Below are 21186 nucleotides of genomic sequence, written 5' to 3'. Positions count from 1 at the left end.
CCTTGTAAATATGCGAGAAATGGGTCAAGCCCCAAATTTAAAGTATTTTCACCGATAAAATTGTCCATAGATTACGCCCTTAAAGTTTGATCACTACATGCCCGGACACACTGTATATAAAAGAAAGTCGTGTTAGTTACTTCGCTTATAACTCAAGAACGGCTGAACCGATTTAGCTGAAAATTGTCAGGGAGGTAGTTTAGAGCCAGGAGAAGGACATAGGATACTTTTTATCCCGTTCGAAATAAAAAAAAAGTTGCTTATTTATTGCCATTAAGGCGGAACAAAGTTCGCCGGGTCAGCTAGTTCAGAATAAAAGCTTGTTTTTAAAAAAGTTTATTTTTATTATAATTTTATTTTACACTTTTTAGTTATAATATCTTAATCTCAGGACCCTGGACATTATCTAACACTAAAGTGCTCGAAAAGACAAATCCAACGAAATCAAACTCGATGAGATTCCGCCGTTTTGTTTAGGAGGTCCTATGGCCACCTCCCGACTCCATCATCAGACCAGTTCAATGGTACCATAATATTGCATTGTCATTGTACTTACATAAGTATACCAAATTTCAGCTCAATCGGTTGAGGAGAACTGGTCTTAAATTCAGTTGCAAGATTTGTCCCACACATACTAACAAGTGAAGTCAATATAAAGCTTGTAAAAAGCTTGTAAAAAGAACCGTTTTTGGCCGTGACTTAGAATACTTTTTTTTCCAGAAAAATCAAGATAACTTTTTTCAAAAATAAAGCAAAGGAAGTAAATCCGTCCAGCTTTAAAAAAAAATTGTTTACTTAAAAATCTGTTAGAAAATATCGTTACACAGCGTTAAAGAGTCCGGTCGTTATGTTTGTTTGTTTAACACGGTAACTGTAAGCACGTAACTGCTCGTTTTATAATAGTACCGACGAATTTACATGCATGCACGTTAGCATAGGGTTGGTGAAGTAAGAAATGTGTATTTTTTACGTTTTCAAAATTAATTCTGACAGTAAGTACTGCTTTCGCTCATAAAATAATCATATTTTGATTCTGTATTGGGTGAAATGGGCTTCGTTGTTGCAGGTTCAACCAATGAAGATTTAATCATTTTAAGTACATCTTTAGCAGCCTCTGTCTTCTTTCCGAACACACAAATTTCAAGGCAAGAGTGAACGAACAAGCATCTTCTAGGCAAGGTTGCTCCACCACAGATCGTTTAAAAACCAGGGAAAGAAAAAGTTTTCTCTACCCTGGAACTCTTCTTCTTTTGTTTAATTTCAATCAAACTTCTTTAGAGTCCTTCTCTTTTTATTGGTTTCTCCTGGCCTGTTTTGTTCATTGGCCGAATACTTGTCATTTATTTTATTATGTACGTCGTTTAAGCATTTGAGTGTTGCCAGCCCTGCCCGCGGGTGAAACCCGCCATACTCGTAAAAATAGTAAAACCCGTTCCCGTGTGCGTACAGCGTTTCTACGCGTATTAGTTGGAAAATGAGACTGTGGGCCACCGTTTGTCAAACTTTTGAATAAAACACCCACAGAAATTTTCCAAGACTGGAAAATTTGGCCAGCAGTAGTCAATTAATAAAGTTTTTAAGAGCTTTTATGGAGTGGACTTATGGAAACTAGGAAACCTATTGCATAGTACAGTGACATGTATTAAAGTAACCGCCTATAGAATCAAATAATCAAGCGAACAACCAAAATCCAGGGTCGAAGGACTTTATATTTTAGTTTTAATTCTAGCCTTTTCTACCAATTTTCTTGAAAGATAGCTTTGTGTTACGAATCACGAGTGGGCTTTCCACAATAAATTAATTAATTGCGAATTTAATTAAGCGTCAACAGGGTTCGAACCCGCGTTCTTCGGAAGACGAGTCGGCCAGTCCGACACCTTCACCGTTCGGCTATCGTGGCTTCAATTTATTTTATTTACATAATTAGATCAAAATCGGGGGATCTTTTTGGAACTACAACTGGCCCTGTTTTTGCAACAGTAACGTTTGCAACATCCAGGTACGTCAAAAAATGCTGTATGTTGAGAAGTTATGCCCCAATCAATCGCTAGTCACCACATAATTAATTGCCAATTAGAAAGTAGATCTACGTATAAAATGTAGCTGGGACTACATCGGATTACCGGAAGAATCTTAAGCCACCCCGGAGACATGTTTACTGAAAAAAAAAAATCTATTGCTATGGTCACTATCATCATCATCATTTCAGCCATAGGAAGTCCACTGCTGAACCTAGGCCTCCCCCAATGATTTCCACAATAACAGGTTGGTGGCGGCCTGCATGCAACGCCTTCCCGCTACCTTTATGAGGTCGTCGGTCCACCTTGTGGATAGATGTCCTAACCTGCGCTTTCCAGTACGTGGCCTCCATAACCTTGCTGCCTCATCGGCCGTCAGTTCTGCGTACTATATGCCCTGCCCATGTTATGCTCATAGATAAATAAATAATTTATTTACGCTATGGTTGGTTCTTTATGTTGTGTGTGTTAACATCGGATTTTAACACATAATACACACATTTTATAAATCGACACCGAGTAACTATACAATTGCTATACAATAGTATTTATTTACTATCGTTGTTGTACTTTTACTTATTATGTCAACCTTACATAAATTCACACCGATTACAAAAAATCAAACAATGACTATCTTCTTAGAAGTCGGTCAATACGCAGACTAGCGAAAGCACAGAATCATTATAAGTAGGTACTATTATTACCGATGTACTCGTAATATGCTTGTCTGTTCTTTTTTACCCGAAGGCGCGACGCAAAAAAGTGTTTTTTTTTTCTAAATGTGGTAATGTGCTTATTACGCGTTCAAAGCTGAATTTTGAAAGATCAAATCCAATTTTTATTTTTTAATACGGCTCGCTCTGGGTTCCAGCCCTTATGCCTGTCGCTTGTCATTTCGCGCAGAGTTGCCATTTGTAAAAAAAAATACCCATTACTTGGGAATTTTTCACCCCTTCTGTTTGTAAGTGAATTTGTATCGTAAACGATACGGCCATCATTTCTCGCGTGACGTCGAGCGACGGTGGCCTGGCGAAAGTCTAGGCCCGTTGCGCAAACGATCACAGAGCAGGCATACTAATCAGAACTTCCTATGGTTTAGTTTAGATCAAAAAAACATAACCCTGCTGGTGCAGTCGGGTAGAAATCGCACGCTTCAGACACACCGTATGTAAAATTTTTGGGTAAAAAAAAAATTCTGATGTCTTCTGATCTATTTCCTTTTGTACATTACAGCCGGGTCTGCAGCTCCTGTTTTGCCCTACACAATCAAGTCAATCAAAAAAAACATGTCAACATTGCACAACTCAGACATCTAGATGGCTATATCAAATTTTAAGCATTGCCAATACCAAAAATGTTTTCTCCCAATTAAAAATCCAACGGTTCAAAGTACAGCGCGACTCTCAATCAACATTGAGAGTTTATCTCAATATTTCACAGGATTCCTTTTAATTAAAATTTAATAAGTATGTAAACCGTGAGATACCATCACATTTTTGATACAATTTATAAGGTCACAGTCCGTGTGACCGCGCCAAAAAAATCGTTACAAAACGGTAAGTCAAATTCTCGGGCGTATGGTTTATGGTGTTAGGCCCGATTCACACCAAGGTGAAGCAGAGCGGAGACGAGAGATGTGCGGCTAAGCTGGCAAGCTATTTCCATCAAAGCGGAGCGGAGAATAACGGAGAGAAAATGAGACGCGATCTTCTTATCGTTTCGACAACAAAACTACAGTGTCAGCCCAAAACTGACACCAAAGAGTGGTGTTGTCAGTAGCATTCGTTTATATCTTCCTGCGTGCAGTTGTTTGGGCACGCAGGGCACGACATCATGTGCTTCATCGACTGGGGAACACAATCACACTTGAGATGAGATGTGCGAGCTATGCGTAGCTTTCAGCTGTTAGTCTATTGCTATGAAACATCATAGCATAATAGACTAACATAGCTTCGCGGTGTTCCGCGAAGTCAAATTCTATAGGAAAATGAGTCCACCCGACACCTCTCCCTCTTCTCCGCTCGATCCATTTCCACCGAAGCGGAGCGGAGTAGAAATGTAGGAATAATGAAATCTGATTGGTTATTCAAAACACACCTATACTAATATTATAAATGCGAAAGCAACTCTGTCTGTCTGTCTTGCTTTCACGCCTAAGCCACTGAACCGATTTTGATGAAATTTGGCATAGCATAGAGATAGTTTGAGTCCCGGGAAAGGACATGGGATACTTTTTATCCCGGTTTTTGAAACAGGTACCCACGCGGACAAAGCCGCGGGCGGCAAGCTAGTTTGGACATAAAAAAGAAACATCTTTGCTCCACTCCGCTTTGATGGAGATGCCAGCTTTGTCGCACATCTCTCGTCTCCGCTCCTCCTTGATGGAAAGCGAGCTTTAGATTTTTATTAATTATAATTACCGCAAATTAACGAATAGCACCGGACTTCCGAGGGCCGCCGTGACCCCGTACGAGATGGCACGAAACGAGTTTTTGACCTGGCTCTTATAAATTAATGGAGACACCATAATTTCTGGTGAACTGGGGATTTTTTGAGGACTTTTTGGGTGTAATTTATTGGTTGTATTTTGTTACTGCTATAATTAAAACTAGATCATATTACAATCACTTAGCTTATACGATTGGAAAGGAAAGAACCATTTGTTATTTTTAATCAGGCAGGAGGCCCCTCTAAGAAAAAACATCGTTTGAAGCTACTCTCATAAATTGCTGAAAAATGGTATTTGTACCATTTTTTGGGGTACCACTTTAATGGGTAAAATTCTATTGTTGATAATGATAACGACGTCACGTCAGCATGTTCTTTGCAAGAAAAGTCATTTCAACTAAGGGCAGAAAAAAAGGTTGATGAAATACTTTCCTGTTGCAAACAGATTAGGATGACGTATCTTTATAAGAAAACGTACTCACAAAAAGATTAATCAATCAAGAAAAATCTTGAAAAACTCTTCTGCGATAGTAAGAGCTTCTGGGTTGATAAAAAAACAATCAAGCAATATTTTTTTTCTATTCTATCGTGCGTGCGATCAGTCAGAAGACTCAACAGATTGTTGATTATAGGCGATAGGAGAAGAATCCCCACTGGGTCTCCTCCATGGTTGATTCTAGCTCTCCATGTACATATTATGTCGTTACGCACAGCAATAATAAAAATAATTAAAACACTCCTGTCCCAAAATAAAAGGCCCCGTGTGGTCAACTCAAAGTCATAAATTATATTCGCGCAAGTAGAAAGCAGACGGGCAACTGGTTCTAGTCTAGCCACGGTCCGACTGTACAAACGGATAGCGAGTCAAATATTATGACTTATGTAATTGTGATAAGTGCTATATTGGAACTGTATGGTTGGGGATTGGAGCGAATGCATGGGCATTAAAGAGATGCGGATATTATTGCGAATTTAACAGGAAAAGCTATGGGTTTTGAAGATTGGTGTTAGTTACAAATACATACAGGATCTGGTATAATGGCTGTATAAACTATAGCATTTTATAAGTACTTTAGATTGTCATTGGTTATACTACTCGCCAGGAGTATAGCAGGCACGGTTCTACCTGCTTTCCAAATGTTGGTATCGAAGTGCTGGTAGGGCAAAAAGATTTCAGTCGAACTGTAAAAGAAACGGGAGATGATTCCCTTTGAGAGACCTTTAAAAGCGTTCAGCAATAACCCTCCTTCTGGCGTAGTTGGGTAAAAACGGAAATGATGTTGACACTGATGTTTAAGGTTAAAATCTTAAAATATTAGGATATCTGATAGTTTTTTTTATGCATAACAAGGCAGGTATTTGACCACAATCGCACCTGATGTTAAGTGGGATGCAGTCTTGACTTACTTGACTTTGACTTATGGTCCTATGTCCCCTAGATGGGGCAGAGGGCGTCCACAACAGTCCTCCATCGCGTTTGGTCTTGATGCAGTCTAGGATGGTACATATCTGCCCTGTAAGTGCCTATTCACTCTCGCCTTGAAAAGGCCCGGATTACGAGTATAGTCTTCGGGAAAGACAGCAGCAGTTAGTCAATATACAGATCGGATTTTAGCAGTCAAGCTATAGATCTTGGCTATCAGTTACAGCAGCGGGAACGTGAGGTGAGAATAAACGGGACTATTCTCACCTCTCGTTCCCACCACTGCAACTCCTGTGTAGCCAGGATCTACAGCTTGACCGCCACAAAAACCCAACCAATGAAGGTCAAGTTTGTCCCAGGGGAAAGTTAAACTGTCATTGGACCCGCAACGAAATTAATCAGACGAACATAGGAGGAGTTCGAAATATTAAGGTTCGACTTCCCTCCATTGCAAAGCGGATGACAGGTGACAAACAAAGGTTTAAAACCTTTAAGAAAAAGATTATGCACCACGGACAATAAATTAAATTAAGGGGGCCTATCTTATGAGCAATTAGCAACTACCTGCCAATAATATTTTTCACAAAATCGCTTAAAAGCACGGAAATTTTTCCTTGTCGCGACAAGATCGGTGTAATAAATTGCGGAAACAGATGTATGTTATATTGAATTAAGCATTATATCACGTTCATGTTTCCAAAGATCACACACAATGGGGATGTTGCCTGGGTCAAAAAGCAAGAGTTTTAATTAGTCCGTCAGTTAACTTATCAAAAAATACTCTACACGTATTTTTCACTTTTTCAAACTAATGAAAATTTAAAGAGATAAAGCGCCCCAAAGTTCATAAGAAGAGGCCCGTGACGTCAACGCTTGCTTAAAAATGCCGCACGTTGTGACGTCGTGCGCAACTTCAACGCACCATAACTATGTAATTATTTGTTAGATTGACAAATAAAAATATACGTGTCCAATATTTTTTGATATTAAACATTACGGACTAAAAAAAATTTTTTAGGCAACTAGCCTATTGAGGTGAGACTAGTCCTTTATTGACAAAGGATTGTCTCATTTAAATAGGATTTCTTAACTGAACCCTTAGTAAGCCTGAAACCCGACTCCTCACTGAGCGAAGCCCTATGCGTACAGTCAAGAAAACAAACTAGAAATAATCAGAATCCTAAGACCTTGTTTACACACACATACAGATCAAATTGATCTGTTGTCTGTACATAAGAATGACGTCACTTCAATAGGCCATACAAGTTTCGTGTACCGCTACAGGCCAAATAGTGACCCGTGCAACTAACAAGCGCCGCAATGGGCTATCTTGGCCTCTATTGCTGGTTAATAAATGTCAAAACGGTGTATCAACACCGCGTAACGGTGTGGGAATTTCGCCTGATACAACATGACAAAACAATTTCGAGTTGGTGGCTAATTTTTAAGTGCTGTGCCGTCATATTGACCGTTACTTCATTATGACAACAAGGCGTTTTGATCCCAACTAATATTATAAATGCGAAAGTAACTCTGTCTGTCTGTCTGTCTGTCTGTCTGTCTGTCTGTCTGTCTGTTACGCTTTCCCGCTTAAACCTCGCAACCGATTTTGATGAAATTTGGCATAGAGATAGTTTGAGTCCCGGGAAAGAACATAGGATAGTTTTTATCCCGGTTTTTGAAACAGGGACGCGCGCGATAAAGTTTTTCTGTGACAGACAAAATTCCACGCGGGCGAAGCCGCGGGCGGAAAGCTAGTTCACAATAAAACTGCAAAAAAAAGATACCGGGTCAATGGAGTTTTTCAGTGACTGGCCCACACTGTTAGCTTGGTCCACGGGCCAAGTCGCTGGAGTGAATTTCCAAATAACTATTTTTTCTTCCAGTAACTGGGCCCACTTTAAGATTCTAGAGTAGAATTTGTTGATGTATTAATAAAAACATTGAAGGTGGGCCCAGTTACAGGAAGAAAAAAATATTTAAAATTAAATCATGTGACTTGTCCCGTGGACCAAGCTAAAAGTGGGCCAAGTCACTGGTAGACTCGTCAATGAACTAGTGAGAAAAAAAAGAAATGATTATATGAAAAAATAAAGAAAGGAGGGAGTGAAAAAGAAGACCATTGTATGAAAAACACTTAGAACTAGGACGCTCGCAGACACTTAAATCAAACGAGCCGTAACGATAAGGAAGTTACAGGATTGTTAAACTGAAATGTATAAATAAACTGTCATGATTTACCGCCGATAAGTACCAGTATATTGGATGTAATAATAAATTCCTTTGCCGTCGCGGCCGCACTGATTTAATTGACAGCTTAACGGAAGCGACAATGAACTTGGCGGGAAGCGGCCGTTCTTAATTTAAAATTTTAAACGTCTCGAACCGGGCGACACTTTTTTCTATTCGGAGAAAAGTGGCCAGTGCATCTCTCCCGGACGAATCCGATTTTTCAAGTTTTCGGGGTAATATTTTGGATTGCTGGCAACATTGTTGTCCGAAATTCGCGGCTCAAAAGCCGGAAGACAAAAAATTCTGAATCGGTAATGGCCTTCGAACGAAATTGATGCGCGACGTGCACTGAATGGGTGATTTATTTTTATTGTGCTATCGCGTCTGCTGGACTTGGAAGATAAATCTATACTCATAATATTTATGTACAGCACTACAAATTTAATACAGCACTTCAAGGTAAGCACTGAGAAACTCAATGTAAAAGCACATAATAAGTAATAACGTAAGTCATAAGTGCTACTTTGTAAGAAAACATTTAACAACAAAAAACATTTAGTCGAATTGAGAACCTTCTCTATTTTTTAAGTCAGTTATTAAACAAAAGCTTAAACGCGTATTGAACACTACTATAAATTATCATTTCCATACGAAATGTCAATTTAAAATACCGTTCAACTCGCATTTATGCGGTAAGAGAGAAGAGTCTAAAGATATAAAAAAAATATTGAAAAAAATAAAATAATGATTGAAATATTTCAAAAAGATTATGCGCCCAACGTGGGGCTCGAACCCACGACCCTGAGATTAAGAGTCTCATGCTCTACCGACTGAGCTAGCCGGGCTGTGGAGAGAGCGCCGAAATTGGCTGGGACGAGAGGGTAGTTTCCCTAAAATATTTACTTTAACATTATAACAATGTAATACAGTTAAAACAAGGTGGACCGACATCATAAAGGTAGCAGGAAAGCGCTGGACGCAGGCCGCTACCAACCGGGTAACATGGAAAGCATTGGGGGAGGCCTATGTTCAGCAGTGGACGTCCTATGGCTGAGATGATGATGATGATGACAGTTAAACCGAGATGTTTTTTAAAACAGAACTGTTCGCACCTCTCGTTCCCACCGCTGCAACTCCTGTGTAGCCAGGATCTACAGCTTGACCGCCAATAAAAACCCAACCAGTGAAGTCAACTTTGTCCCGGGGGAAAGGTAGGAACCAGTTTGTGCTGGATCAAACCGGTTTATTTCATCCCAAACTAGTTAATCCTTTAGATTTTACCGGACTTTTTTTTATTTAATCATTTGCAACGCCAGAATAATGTATTACTCTCTGTCCATCAGGTTTTTGAATACCATAAAAAATAATTACTTACATCCAATCTTCTGTCTGTGTAGAACTCACTAACGCATTCACAAACGATACTTGCTTAAGTGAAGCAGCAAATCGAACGCACAGCGTTGAATAGAGCTCTGTGATTGGTTCGTGTGTCACCCTGTGCGTCCACGCGCACTGTGAGACCTCATAGTAATGTTTGTGAATACGGGCGTGATATTCTAAGCAATTAGTAGATTGAAACCGATGTGTACCTGGAACAAATAACAAATATTAAAATTACTAACTATGTTAGTAACTCATAAATTAGTTTATTAGCCCAGATGTATTAATTTAGCAATCAAATCACACAATACATCTTAAAACACTTGTGTACACCGACATAATTATGTACTAATTATAATTAAGTAGCTTAGATGGAAGAAGAAAGGTCGTGGGTTCGATTCCCGATGGATAGAAATTAGGAAATATACGAAATAGATAGATAGATCAACACTTTATTTTACAATTATACATGACACAGCACAAGAAAAAAAAGAAAACCAAAAAAGAGAATAGTAAAATATTTTTTTTAAGATTACGCTCTTATTTTAACAAAAAAAAAGAATAGAAAGAAAAAAACATATCATTAATTACTTGAATGAATTTAATCAAAGTTAAAAAAAAACTCGATTTTAAAATTAAATGGTAACAATGGCAAACAAACATACATTTCTATTTTTTTTATTTTATCTGGCACAATATCACTCTTGAATAAAAAAAGTTACTGGCATTGACGGAATCAGGAAGTTTTTTCTTGAAATAAATACAAATAATGGCCAGTTACTTTGAAATTGGGTACAGCGACAGCTTTTTCAACTACTTTTTTGGTGCAAAATGCACCTTGTTATAACTGCACAAGATGCCAAAATATTTTTAACTATTATGTGCCGCTGTCTGTTAAAAATGAACCAATAAAAACTGTAATTTTGGAGTCGCAGGTAAATTCGCTAACTGGGGCATAGCCCGGCTAGCTCAGTCGGTAGAGCATGAGACTCTTAATCTCAGGGTCGTGGGTTCGAGCCCCACGTTGGGCGAATAAATTTTTATATTTTTCTGATGACCCAAGCTGAACTGTCCCACCAAACTCAATGACAGGGGGGCGCTACCATCGTTCCACTATATGGTTTCCAACATGGCAAAAATCGGAACCAGTGATCCGGTATTGACGGTGGCGCCCCACTGTCAATGTCATGCATAGGACAGTTCAGTATTTTGGAACTAGTTTTTTTGGAACTTCATGGGTAGACTTTATCGTGCGCATGTCTTCCTTCCAAAAGCCGAGAAAAACCTATTTTGTATTTTTTCCTGGGTCTGAGACTATCTCTATACTATTTTTTTTCTAAAAAATGCTTAGTAGTTTGCTTAAACTACTGCGAAAGAGTATAAAATCCTTACAAATTAACTTTCACTCTCATCCTACTAATATTATAAATGCGAAAGTTTGGATGTCTGGATGTTTGTTACTCTTTCACGCAAAAACTACTGAACGGATTTTGATGAAACTTTACAGTATTATTTTTTATAACCCAGAATAACATAGGCTATAATTTATGACGATACAATGTGACAAACGAAATTTCACGCGGGTGAAGCCGCGGGCAAAAGCTAGTTTACAATATTTGAACAACATAATACTACTATCGGAAAGTGCTGAGAAGAAGTGGCGGAAGAAACTTATCATCATCATCATTTCAGCCATAGGACGTCCACTAAACATAGGCCTTCCCCAATGATTTCCACAAAGGCCGGTTGGTAACGGCCTGCATCCAGCGCCTTCCTGCTACCTTTATGAGGTCGTCGGTCCACCTTGTGGGTGAGGGAAGAAACTCACGCCCGTATTCACAAACGATGCTTAAGTGAAGCAGCAAATCGAACGCACAGCGTTAAATAGAGCTCTGTGATTGGTTCGTGTGTCACCACGCGCACTGTGAGACCTCATAGAAATGTTTGTGAATACGGGCGTTGTTAGTAAGTGCTCTAACATTTTCTGGATAAACGGTACTGTGATTTCGGCATCCCTCTCACAGCCCGGCTAGCTCAGTCGGTAGAGCATGAGACTCTTAATCTCAGGGTCGTGGGTTCGAGCCCCACGTTGGGCGACAAGTTTTTTGCAGGTAAAATTTTTTGACAAAATTTTTGTCGATTTTCACTTAGGATTTTCAGCGACATTTTTGTAAGCTACTACATCAATTTTATTTCTCTAATCCTTAAGTATCCATTGGGGAATTTGTAACTAATATTTTGTTTATGTACGTACAGTCAGCGTCAAATAATTCATGACACCCAAAGTAGACAAAAGGTTCGCAGCACGTCTTTGTTACATTTGAATAAGGTCGTGTTGTCTTTTTAGTCACTTTGGGTTTCACTAACCTGTACCTGTACCTATCAGCTAAAAACCTTCCTACTTAAGTGAACTTACAATCATGCGCAAAAATGATTTTTTCGTTTTTCAATCTACCCCGATAGTTGAAAAGGCGCATCTAACACTTTTTCGGATATGAGTTAAACTGAAGGACAGCTAAGAATTTACCCATTTAATTTAATTTAAACTTTTTATCTCCGTTTTGAATTGGTGTTAGATGCGCCCTTTCAACTATCGGGGGCAGCATCGCACTGAATAAAATTTATACGATAGCTAAGGTAGAACACCTACTGTATATCAAAAACTCATGACCCTTTTCACTGAAGATTCTATCGCCCGTTTTCACAGCGAATCGAACGCACAGCGTTGAATAGAACTCTGTGATTGGTTCGTTTGTCACCCTGTGCGTCCACGCGCACTGTGAGACCTTATGGTAATGTTTTTAATTGCGTATAGCAGTAGGGCAAAAACATCAGCTCAATCTATAAATACATCAAACACCTTCGCTACGGTCGAGCAGTTCTCAACATGTCTCTACCCTCGTGTGCGACCAAGCGGATCGTTCCCAGGTCGCCAGATGTCGACCTGATGCCTTCTGTGTGCTCAGGTGGAAAAGTATCACGTCGTAACACTTACTAAAGCTTGGGAATAACATTGATTGATTCAGAATAGTCTGATTGTGACCACGGATGCAGCATAGCAGCCAAAACGTTTTACGCTGTGTCTTTCTATTTTAGTTGATTCAGAATAGGCTTAAAAAGATCACTTTTTGAGTATCAAGTATCAACATTACTTTTCTAGCTTAAACCCTACCATTGCTTTGGGACAATAAAGTGGGACAATGCTGAGAAAAACGCAAGAAACTTAATCACTCACTATTCTTTTAAAAAAAATCCAATTCCGAAGCAGGGTTAGAGCCTACAGTCTAAATAACTGGATGGATGGCATATGCCTTTTGAAAGCCTAGTCTGCTGTAGGTACTAAAATACTGTCTACATTTATTATAGTCATAGACAAGGCGACAGACAGTCGCGACCGCTCCCCTACCGCCATGACGTCACCCACCATAGACATCTACATCATCCTGACTCACCCCCCATGAAGTAAGGGAAGCATTCATAGTTCTGGGAAAAGTTTAACGATCTGATTTTCTTAGAACACCCTTTGTTATTTGTTATTGTCTGAGAGCGAAATCTTAGGCCCAGAACACACGGTGAAACGCAATTGCAACGAAACTGCAACTTCTAGTTACTTTTGAGTTGCATCTAAGTTTCTGCCATAGATTCCGTTGGGAGACCACACATGACGCGACCAGTTTGAAACCGGTTTGACCGTGTGTTCTGGGCCTTAGAGTGAAATTTTCAGCGGAATTCGATTCATCCATTCATCCACGTTAACATTAATAGTATACTACTAAACGGGATCCTGCAAAAAACGTTATGTCTCCGTGGGAATGAGTCCTAAGGGATAACATCAACCCATCTGGCCAGCATGGGTAGTGTGGGCAAGTGTTTTTCAACCTCCGTGGGCCTCTTTCAAGAGGTCGCGAGAGGTAGTAAAAACTACCTCGTATTCGTTCTCTAAAACATCTTTTTAAAATTCAAAAATGCGTGAAAAAAAAGCGAAAGGTCGGGGGTTGCAAAATATTTTTTTCTTACTAGGGGGTCATGTCATGAAAAAGGTTGAAAAACACTGGTGTAGGCTAGGCCAAATGGTTCATTTGCTTCTTTTTAGTAAATTAAAGCAGGTCGTGCTTCTGCAGTATTGCAGACTAAATGATGATGATGATGATGATTTGATTTTGACGTTGCTAACTACTATTTATAAATGATATGATGAGCATACTGCATAATATGCCTGGGTATGCAATTTTGTGGAAATCCTTGGGGGAGGCCTTTGTTCAGCAGTGGACGTCTTTCGGCTGAAACGAACGAACGAATGCAATTTTGTAACGAAAAATGGTTGGATGTTTATTCTGTACATGTTTGTACAAGTACATACGTAAATAGGCCATACCTAACAAATCAGCTGTATTGTCACAAATGGCGCACTGCGTCGTCCCGGCACACCCTGACAGATATAGGTCAAGGTGAGGAAGCGCCAACTAGTGATGGGAAGGCTTACGACTAGTTGATGCCAAGTGGACTGGTCAGTCGTCAAAACTTTTTCATAATTGAAGAATCAGACGCTTTGCGTCGAGTCGCGTAACGGTCGGACAGCATCGCGTCATCGAATCACGACACACCCTGACAGATATAGGTCAAGGTGAGAAAGCCCCAACTAGTGATGGGAAGACTTACGACTAGTTGATGCCAAGTGGACTGGTCAAGTCTTTTTTATTATTGAAGTCGTCGGACAGCATCGCGTCATCAAAACACGACACACCCTGACACCTGTCAAGGTGAGAGGGAAGCCACAACTAGTGATGGGAAGGCTCGCAACATTTGCCAAGATTTAATGGACTGGCCAAGTCTGTTTTGTTATTGAAAAGAACAAGTGTTCGTAATGCGACTATTAGAGCTCATTGCACTCTAGTTGAAACATGACATTTCATCATCATCATCATCATCTCAGCCATAGGACGCCCACTGCTGAACATAGGCCTCTCCCAATGCTTTCCATGTTGATCGATTGGTAGCGGCCTGCGTCCTGCTTCCCCGCTACCTTTACGATGTCGTCGGTCCACCTTGTACGTGGACGTGACGTGAAACATGACATTTGCCAAGAGGCAAATCAGTCTTGCTTTTGAGTGTTAGGAAATAGTCTTCTTTAGAGCTAGTCAAGTCGCTAGTTCCAAATGTCTTGATTCAAATTATTTATCAATACGTAACCCTTTCAAACGAACTAAAGTCGCTGACATAGCCCGTCGGATTAGCAAGCTGAAGTGGCAATGGGCAGGGCACATAGTACGCAGAACTGACGGCCGATGGGGCAGCAAGGTTCTGGAGTGGAGGCCGCGTACTGGAAAACGCAGCGTGGGACGTCCACCCACAAGGTGGACCGACGACATCATAAAGGTAGCAGGAAGGCGCTGGACGCAGGCCGCTACCAACCGGGCAACATGGAAAGCATTGGGGGAGGCCTATGTCCAGCAGTGGACGTCCTGTGGCTGAGATGATGATGATGATGATGAAACCTTTCAAGCTGTACATGTCCTACAGCTTGCCCTACCAACATGTCGGCTGGTGCTAAGAAAAATTGGTGGAAAGAAACATCCTTATATTTATTATTACAGGAAAGGAAGAAAGCTAGTCAGGTAAATTACTAGCACTATCACGGGACTATTCCCACCTCTCGTTCCCACCACTGCAACTCCTGTGTAGCCAGGATCTACAGCTTGACCGCCACAAAAACCCAACCAATGAAGGTCAAGTTTGTCCCGGGAGAAAGTTAAACTGTCATTGGACCCGCAACGAAATTAATCAGAAGAACATATGACGGATGACACCCCTGGTTTAAAACCTTTAAGAAAAAATTACTAGCACTAGTCAATTCAGTCGTGATAATTGTTTTTTTTTTTAAATTCCAGGCACTCTAGTCAATTTTGTCTTGATATTTTTGAAACTTCCAAGTCAAGGGTGGGACAAGTGCCAAGTCTTCCCAACACTAGCTCTGTCGAATACTTCGGATGTTCGCAATGCCTAGGCTTTGTGGTTGGCATTTGCGCTTTGTAATATGGGTTATGAGGCTTTCTCTTTGTACTTAGATACCTACACTGTCAAAGGAAATTATGTTCAGCTGTGAAAATAATTTGAATAATACACTCGACATCAAATAAATCGCACCTCCCGCGACAAGCACTTTTAAACGTATGCATCCCCACTTCCCACCAATATTGGCACCATTTAAAAGCCTAGTTCTAAACTTCATTTCATTCAAGGAAAGGTTTTTACCCCAAAAATGTGTCTTTAGAAGGACCCAGAGTCACTTCTTCAAAAAATAGGTACTTACGCTTGAGCCAACTTTTATGGCTACAAAACTGTTAAGTCGCTATCCATCTGTTAAAGAGGACACGTGTGATCATTATTTGGTTTTATAACCATAAAATTTGGTCTAATTGATCCCAGAGGTTGGTGAAGCCCAAAGTGAGGTCTTTTTTCAAGTCACATTTATGGTATATGTTAATCATTTATTAAGAAATTAAATGTGTTTTTCTTTAAGGATATTTATTGGGCTTTCAAATAACACCAATATTGTTGGGGCACCATGATTGTGTCAGAAGAAAATCTTTAAAGTTCGCGGCGCGGAAGGTGCGGTTTATTTGATGTTGAGTGTATTTCCCGTTTATGCAACATTTTTCTTCATAACTCCGCCCCTATTGGCTGTAGGGCAGCGTTGCCAGTTTTTTTTTTCGCCAAGTCGGGACTTTGGTACTTTTTGAGTGAAAATAGCGGGATTCTTCCGTCAGAAGCGGGACATAGTAAAAAAACGTATATAAATAATCAAAGGTTTTCAAATATTTATCTTTTTATTTGACTTAAAATTACGTTTACGTGACAATAGATAGCAAAAGTAGTTATAGAAAATGTATTTTAACAATAAAAATAATATTTTAAATCAGATTTAGTACGTACGCCACGTACAGTCGAGTTCTCTCCGAAAAGCGGGACCGAGCCTGTCCCGCGCGGGACATTTAAATTTGATTTAAAAATCGGGACGTCCCACAGTGGTCTGAAAATGAAGCTCCCATACCATAGAAACTTAATGTCAGAAATTAATAAATAAAAATATGTATTGTGTTTAGTATACCTCCCTTTGTTTTACTAATATAGTACGAAGGGTATGAGTAGCTCCATGTGTGAGAAAAAAAAATATTTTTATTTTTTTTGTATGGAAAAAACCACTTAAAGTGGATTTTTTTTAAACTGAATAGAACTGAAGGGCTGGTACTCACATGAGCTATTGCACCATACATGGCGATCAAGATGACATACAATTCTTGTGCCGTTGGGTGCCGCTTTGCACGTAGCAAGCTTTGGAAATTTTGAATTTTCGGTAGGCGATCTTTCAAGTCTTTGATGTTATTTTATGAAGTTATTAACCGCTTTCAATACGAGAATAGTATGTAAATTAATACTCATATAACTAGGAATATAATAGGAATATTTTTAAATAATTTTTATTTTGAAAATATAAAAAAATAAAAAGTTTAATCATTGAATGAAGTAACCAACCAGTTGGTAACTGACATTGTTATTAGTTACTAACCTGCTAATGAAAATAATAGAAATCAATTTTGATTAAANTACATACTTTTCTCGTATTGAAAGCGGTTAATAACTTCATAAAATAACATCAAAGACTTGAAATATCGCCTACCGAAAATTCAAAATTTCCAAAGCTTGCTACGTGCAAAGCGGCACCCAACGGCACAAGAATTGTATGTCATCTTGATCGCCATGTATGGTGCAATAGCTCATGTGAGTACCAGCCCTTCAGTTCTATTCAGTTTAAAAAAAATCCACTTTAAGTGGTTTTTTCCATACAAAAAAAATAAAAATATTTTTTTTTCTCACACATGGAGCTACTCATACCCTTCATACTATATTAGTAAAACAAAGGGAGGTATACTAAACACAATACATATTTTTATTTATTAATTTCTGACATTAAGTTTCTATGGTATGGGAGCTTCATTTTCAGACCACTGTGCGCGTCCCGCCAAAATCGGGACGTCTGGCAACGCTGCTGTAGGGTAATGTTGTTAACTCAAAGACTTGCTCGATAAATGGGCTATCCAACACAAATATATTTTTTCAAATCGGACCAGTTCCTGAGATAAGCGCGTGCAAACAAACTCTTCAGTATACTAGATGCTTAGATTAATTAATCTAAGTATAGAAGATAGTCGCGTGCAAGAGCTGTCGTGACAAATTGTCGATAATATTACAAGTTTCCGTCTGCTAATTATAAAACGTAATGTTATAAACTCCGTAATAGGTGAAAGCCTCACCCACATCTATAAAACTCATTTATTTATGCAGGTAGGCTTTTAAAAAGCACTTGTACACGTCCCAGTATTAACCCTACCACTGCTTCAGGACAATAAATGGGCCAGTACTGAGAAGAAGCAGCGCAAGAAACTCGGTCACTATTGTCAGTCTCTTTTTCAAGGGTTTACAGACTTTAAAAATACATACATATTTATAAGTGACTCATCATAAGGTCTGACTGATGACTGATGCAGTTCAGGGAAGGGCAACCAAAGCCTGTCGACCTTGCGGCAGGCTTCGAGGGTCGAGGACTGACATTTGCAACGGTAGAAAGTTAAATAATAAACAGCCAATCGCAATGGATATAACTGGATATAACTGACGCCCGTATTCAAAAACCTTACTATGAGGTCTCACAGTGCGCGTGGACGCGCAGGGTGACACACGAACCAATCACAGAGCTCTATTCAGCTGTGCGTTCGATTTTCTGCTTCGTGTGAATACGGGTGTTACATTTTTTATGCATAGCAAGGCAGGTATCTGACCGCAATCGCACCAGATGTCAAGTGAGATGCCAGTCTAGGATGGTACATATAATATCTGCCCTGTAAGTGCCTATTCACTCTTGCCTTGAAAAAGCCCGGATTATTGTGTACCAGCTTTCCGCCCGCGGCTTCACCCGCATGGAATTTTCTCTGTCACAGAAAAACTTCTTCGCGCGCGTCCCTGTTTCAAAAACCGGGATAAAAACTATCCTATGTCCTTTCCCGGGACTCAAACTATCTCTATGCCAAAGTTCATTAAAATCGGTTCAGTGGTTTAGGCGTGAAAGCGAGTCAGACAGAGAGACAGACAGAGTTACTTTCGCATTTATAATATAGTAAGTAGGTATATCAGGGTGGAATTTTGTAACGCCACCTGGAGGGAAAGTACTCTTAATACTGTAGATAGAAAATTTTACTCAAAGAAAACATTCCTTTATTTTTCAAAAGAAATAGAACTGCATTCAAAGATTTCAAAAAAATTGCTTGCCACACCCTGGAATCGAACTAACTAAAATCTGTTAAAAAATACACCCCGTATTTTTATTGCATCGTCGACAGGGTTAAGTATAAGGATGAAATCTCTCTAACAAACTTGATAAATCAAATGAAAGGAAAACCATGAAATCTTAAATTATTTGAATTATTTACAGAAAATTGTATGGTATGGTGGTGAATTTTTGAAAATTTTACGAAAATCTTTGAATGCAGATTTCTTTCTTTCCAAAATTAAAGGAATGTTTTCTTTGAGTAAAATTTTCTAAGTACGGTATTAAGAGTAGTTTCCTTCCAGGTGGCATTACAAAATTCCACCCTGTAGAAGTATAATAGATTTATGTTTGACCTCTAGTATATTTTTGTTCGAAAAATTGGTCATCTGGTGGCCTTAAATTATTCATATTTAATTACAACATATTTGTACCTAGTTTACGTTAGAGACTTGTTATTGAAATACAAAGTAGGTAATTAGATATTGTCTCACAGTAACTAACCACAGTGCGGTTAAATACAAACGTATGGGCCGTAAATAAATTATAATACTAACTAATATTATTTGTATGAGTCACTTTGAATATCCTCCAAAAATAATGAATCAGAAAAGGGCAAAGTTCTCAGAAAATGTACATAGGCAGGCTTTACACTAGATGGACCGACGATCGATTCAGAAAAGGGCAAAGTTCTCAGAAAACGTAGTGTAGGCAGGCCTCACACTAGGCGGACCGACGATCGATTCAGAAAAAGTGTTGTAGATTAGATGACAATACAATATTATGGTACCATCGAGTTGGTTTGATGGTGGGATCATGGGACTGGAAGGTGGCCATAGAAACTCCTAAACAAAACGGTCGAAACTCATCGAGTTTGGATTCATTGGATTTGTCTTTTCAAACATTTAAGTGCTAGATGATGTCCAGGGTCCTGATTATGAAGTCAGGAGGTGGCCATAGGCACTTCTTTTTGGCCTTTTAGTGCAGTAATTAAAAGCGTGTTTTTAGTTTCTTAAACTCTTAACTTATTTGTTTCTTTCTTCCAAATAAATAAATGACAGCCGCATACGCACCGCTTTCAGTGCGTACGCGCAGATCGTGCCAGCAATGCTAAAGCGGGAGAAACGCGCGATGGTGACACTTTCGAGAATTTACAAGTTGAGTCTGTTAAATTGAATCTAGATCATTTTCAACTATCACACTATTGGCTGAGGTTATAGCATGTACCATTGATTAGAAAGATATAATAGGTTCATGAATAAACAACTATGTATATTTGCGGCACACCCTATATTATAGTTAAAGGTATTTGACAAAAAATTTGAAAATTAAAAAAAAAATATGCTTCATCAGAAAAAAATTGGATTCTTCTCAAAGAATTTTTCAAATGGTCCTGTAGTTTCTGAGACTATTCAATACAAACATACAAATCTTTGCTCTTTACAATAATTGTTTATGTTAGTAAAGACAACTGTCCTATCTTTGGGTGCTTTGGAGTATTGGAAGAGATCGGTTCCTAGCGATAAGACTGCCTAAATTGTGTCGTTTAGAATAGTACCTATTTGACCTATTTCTTTTGTCAGTTGTTTTGTCGCTCCAAAACTTGTACCCGAATCACTCGTTACGAAACTCAGCATAAAAAACATAAATAGAAAACCGTTTTTTGTGAAGTCGGTAAAAAAAGCTAACAAAAACTTTATCTGAAGCGAGTGAATAGTTTGGGGTGCATAATTTCGGCATCCCTCTCACAGCCCGGCTAGCTCAGTCGGTAGAGCATGAGACTCTTAATCTCAGGGTCGTGGGTTCGAGCCCCACGTTGGGCGAAGTACGTTTTTGGCATTTTTGTTTTTTGAAGAAGCAAATACCTAAAAGTATCTTCGTTTTATTTTATTTAGAATATTTCTCCTATCAAATAGGCATAGAAAAAATTGGAACCTAACAAATAAGTAGATTCGGGAATATTATGACTATGACTCGATATTCCTCTTCTAAGGATTAGCCATACTGTATGCGGTCTGCGATCAAGTCAAGTGAACGCATCACCAAAGAATAATAATGTACCATGTGGGTCTCTCTCTATACATTTTGAATTGATGCGATGTGACAGTGCGGGCACGAGCACAGAACACAAAATAAACAAGTGCGGGCTGCGTTCATCTGCCTGATCGCAGACGCATCCAGTATGAAAAATGCTTAATACTAAAACTTTGGCACCATATTAACGATTGCTCCAAACGAGTAGACCTACTAACCACTCGTACGATTTTTTTTCTAGCCAGCATTTTCAGAAAAAGCCGGAAAGATTTATTTTGCCATTTATTTATATTTACCCACATTTGTACATTTTTCACGCAAAACGCGAG

The 21186-nt window shown here is 39.1% G+C and overlaps 1 protein-coding gene and 4 non-coding genes across 5 annotated transcripts in view; 3 read left to right on the top strand and 2 right to left on the bottom strand.

The window, feature by feature from the left end:
• Nucleotides 1-21186, bottom strand: part of LOC114361356 (GTPase-activating protein CdGAPr-like) — a 69964-nt gene that overhangs the window by 42409 nt on the left and 6369 nt on the right. The gene's annotated exons all lie outside the window — the stretch shown is intronic.
• TRNAK-CUU (transfer RNA lysine (anticodon CUU)) lies at nt 8894-8966 on the bottom strand. Its single transcript has one exon. It is a non-coding gene; the product is annotated as a tRNA-Lys (tRNA).
• TRNAK-CUU (transfer RNA lysine (anticodon CUU)) lies at nt 10460-10532 on the top strand. The gene has a single exon. It is a non-coding gene; the product is annotated as a tRNA-Lys (tRNA).
• On the top strand, nt 11525-11597 carry TRNAK-CUU (transfer RNA lysine (anticodon CUU)). Its single transcript has one exon. It is a non-coding gene; the product is annotated as a tRNA-Lys (tRNA).
• TRNAK-CUU (transfer RNA lysine (anticodon CUU)) lies at nt 20574-20646 on the top strand. Its single transcript has one exon. It is a non-coding gene; the product is annotated as a tRNA-Lys (tRNA).

This window comes from Ostrinia furnacalis, unplaced genomic scaffold, assembly GCF_004193835.3.
Source record: "Ostrinia furnacalis isolate ACB-3 unplaced genomic scaffold, ASM419383v2 OfSCF5652, whole genome shotgun sequence".
NCBI lineage: Eukaryota > Metazoa > Arthropoda > Insecta > Lepidoptera > Crambidae > Ostrinia > Ostrinia furnacalis.
Note: the sequence above shows the minus strand (reverse complement) of the source record. Positions and strands in the feature narration are given on the sequence as shown.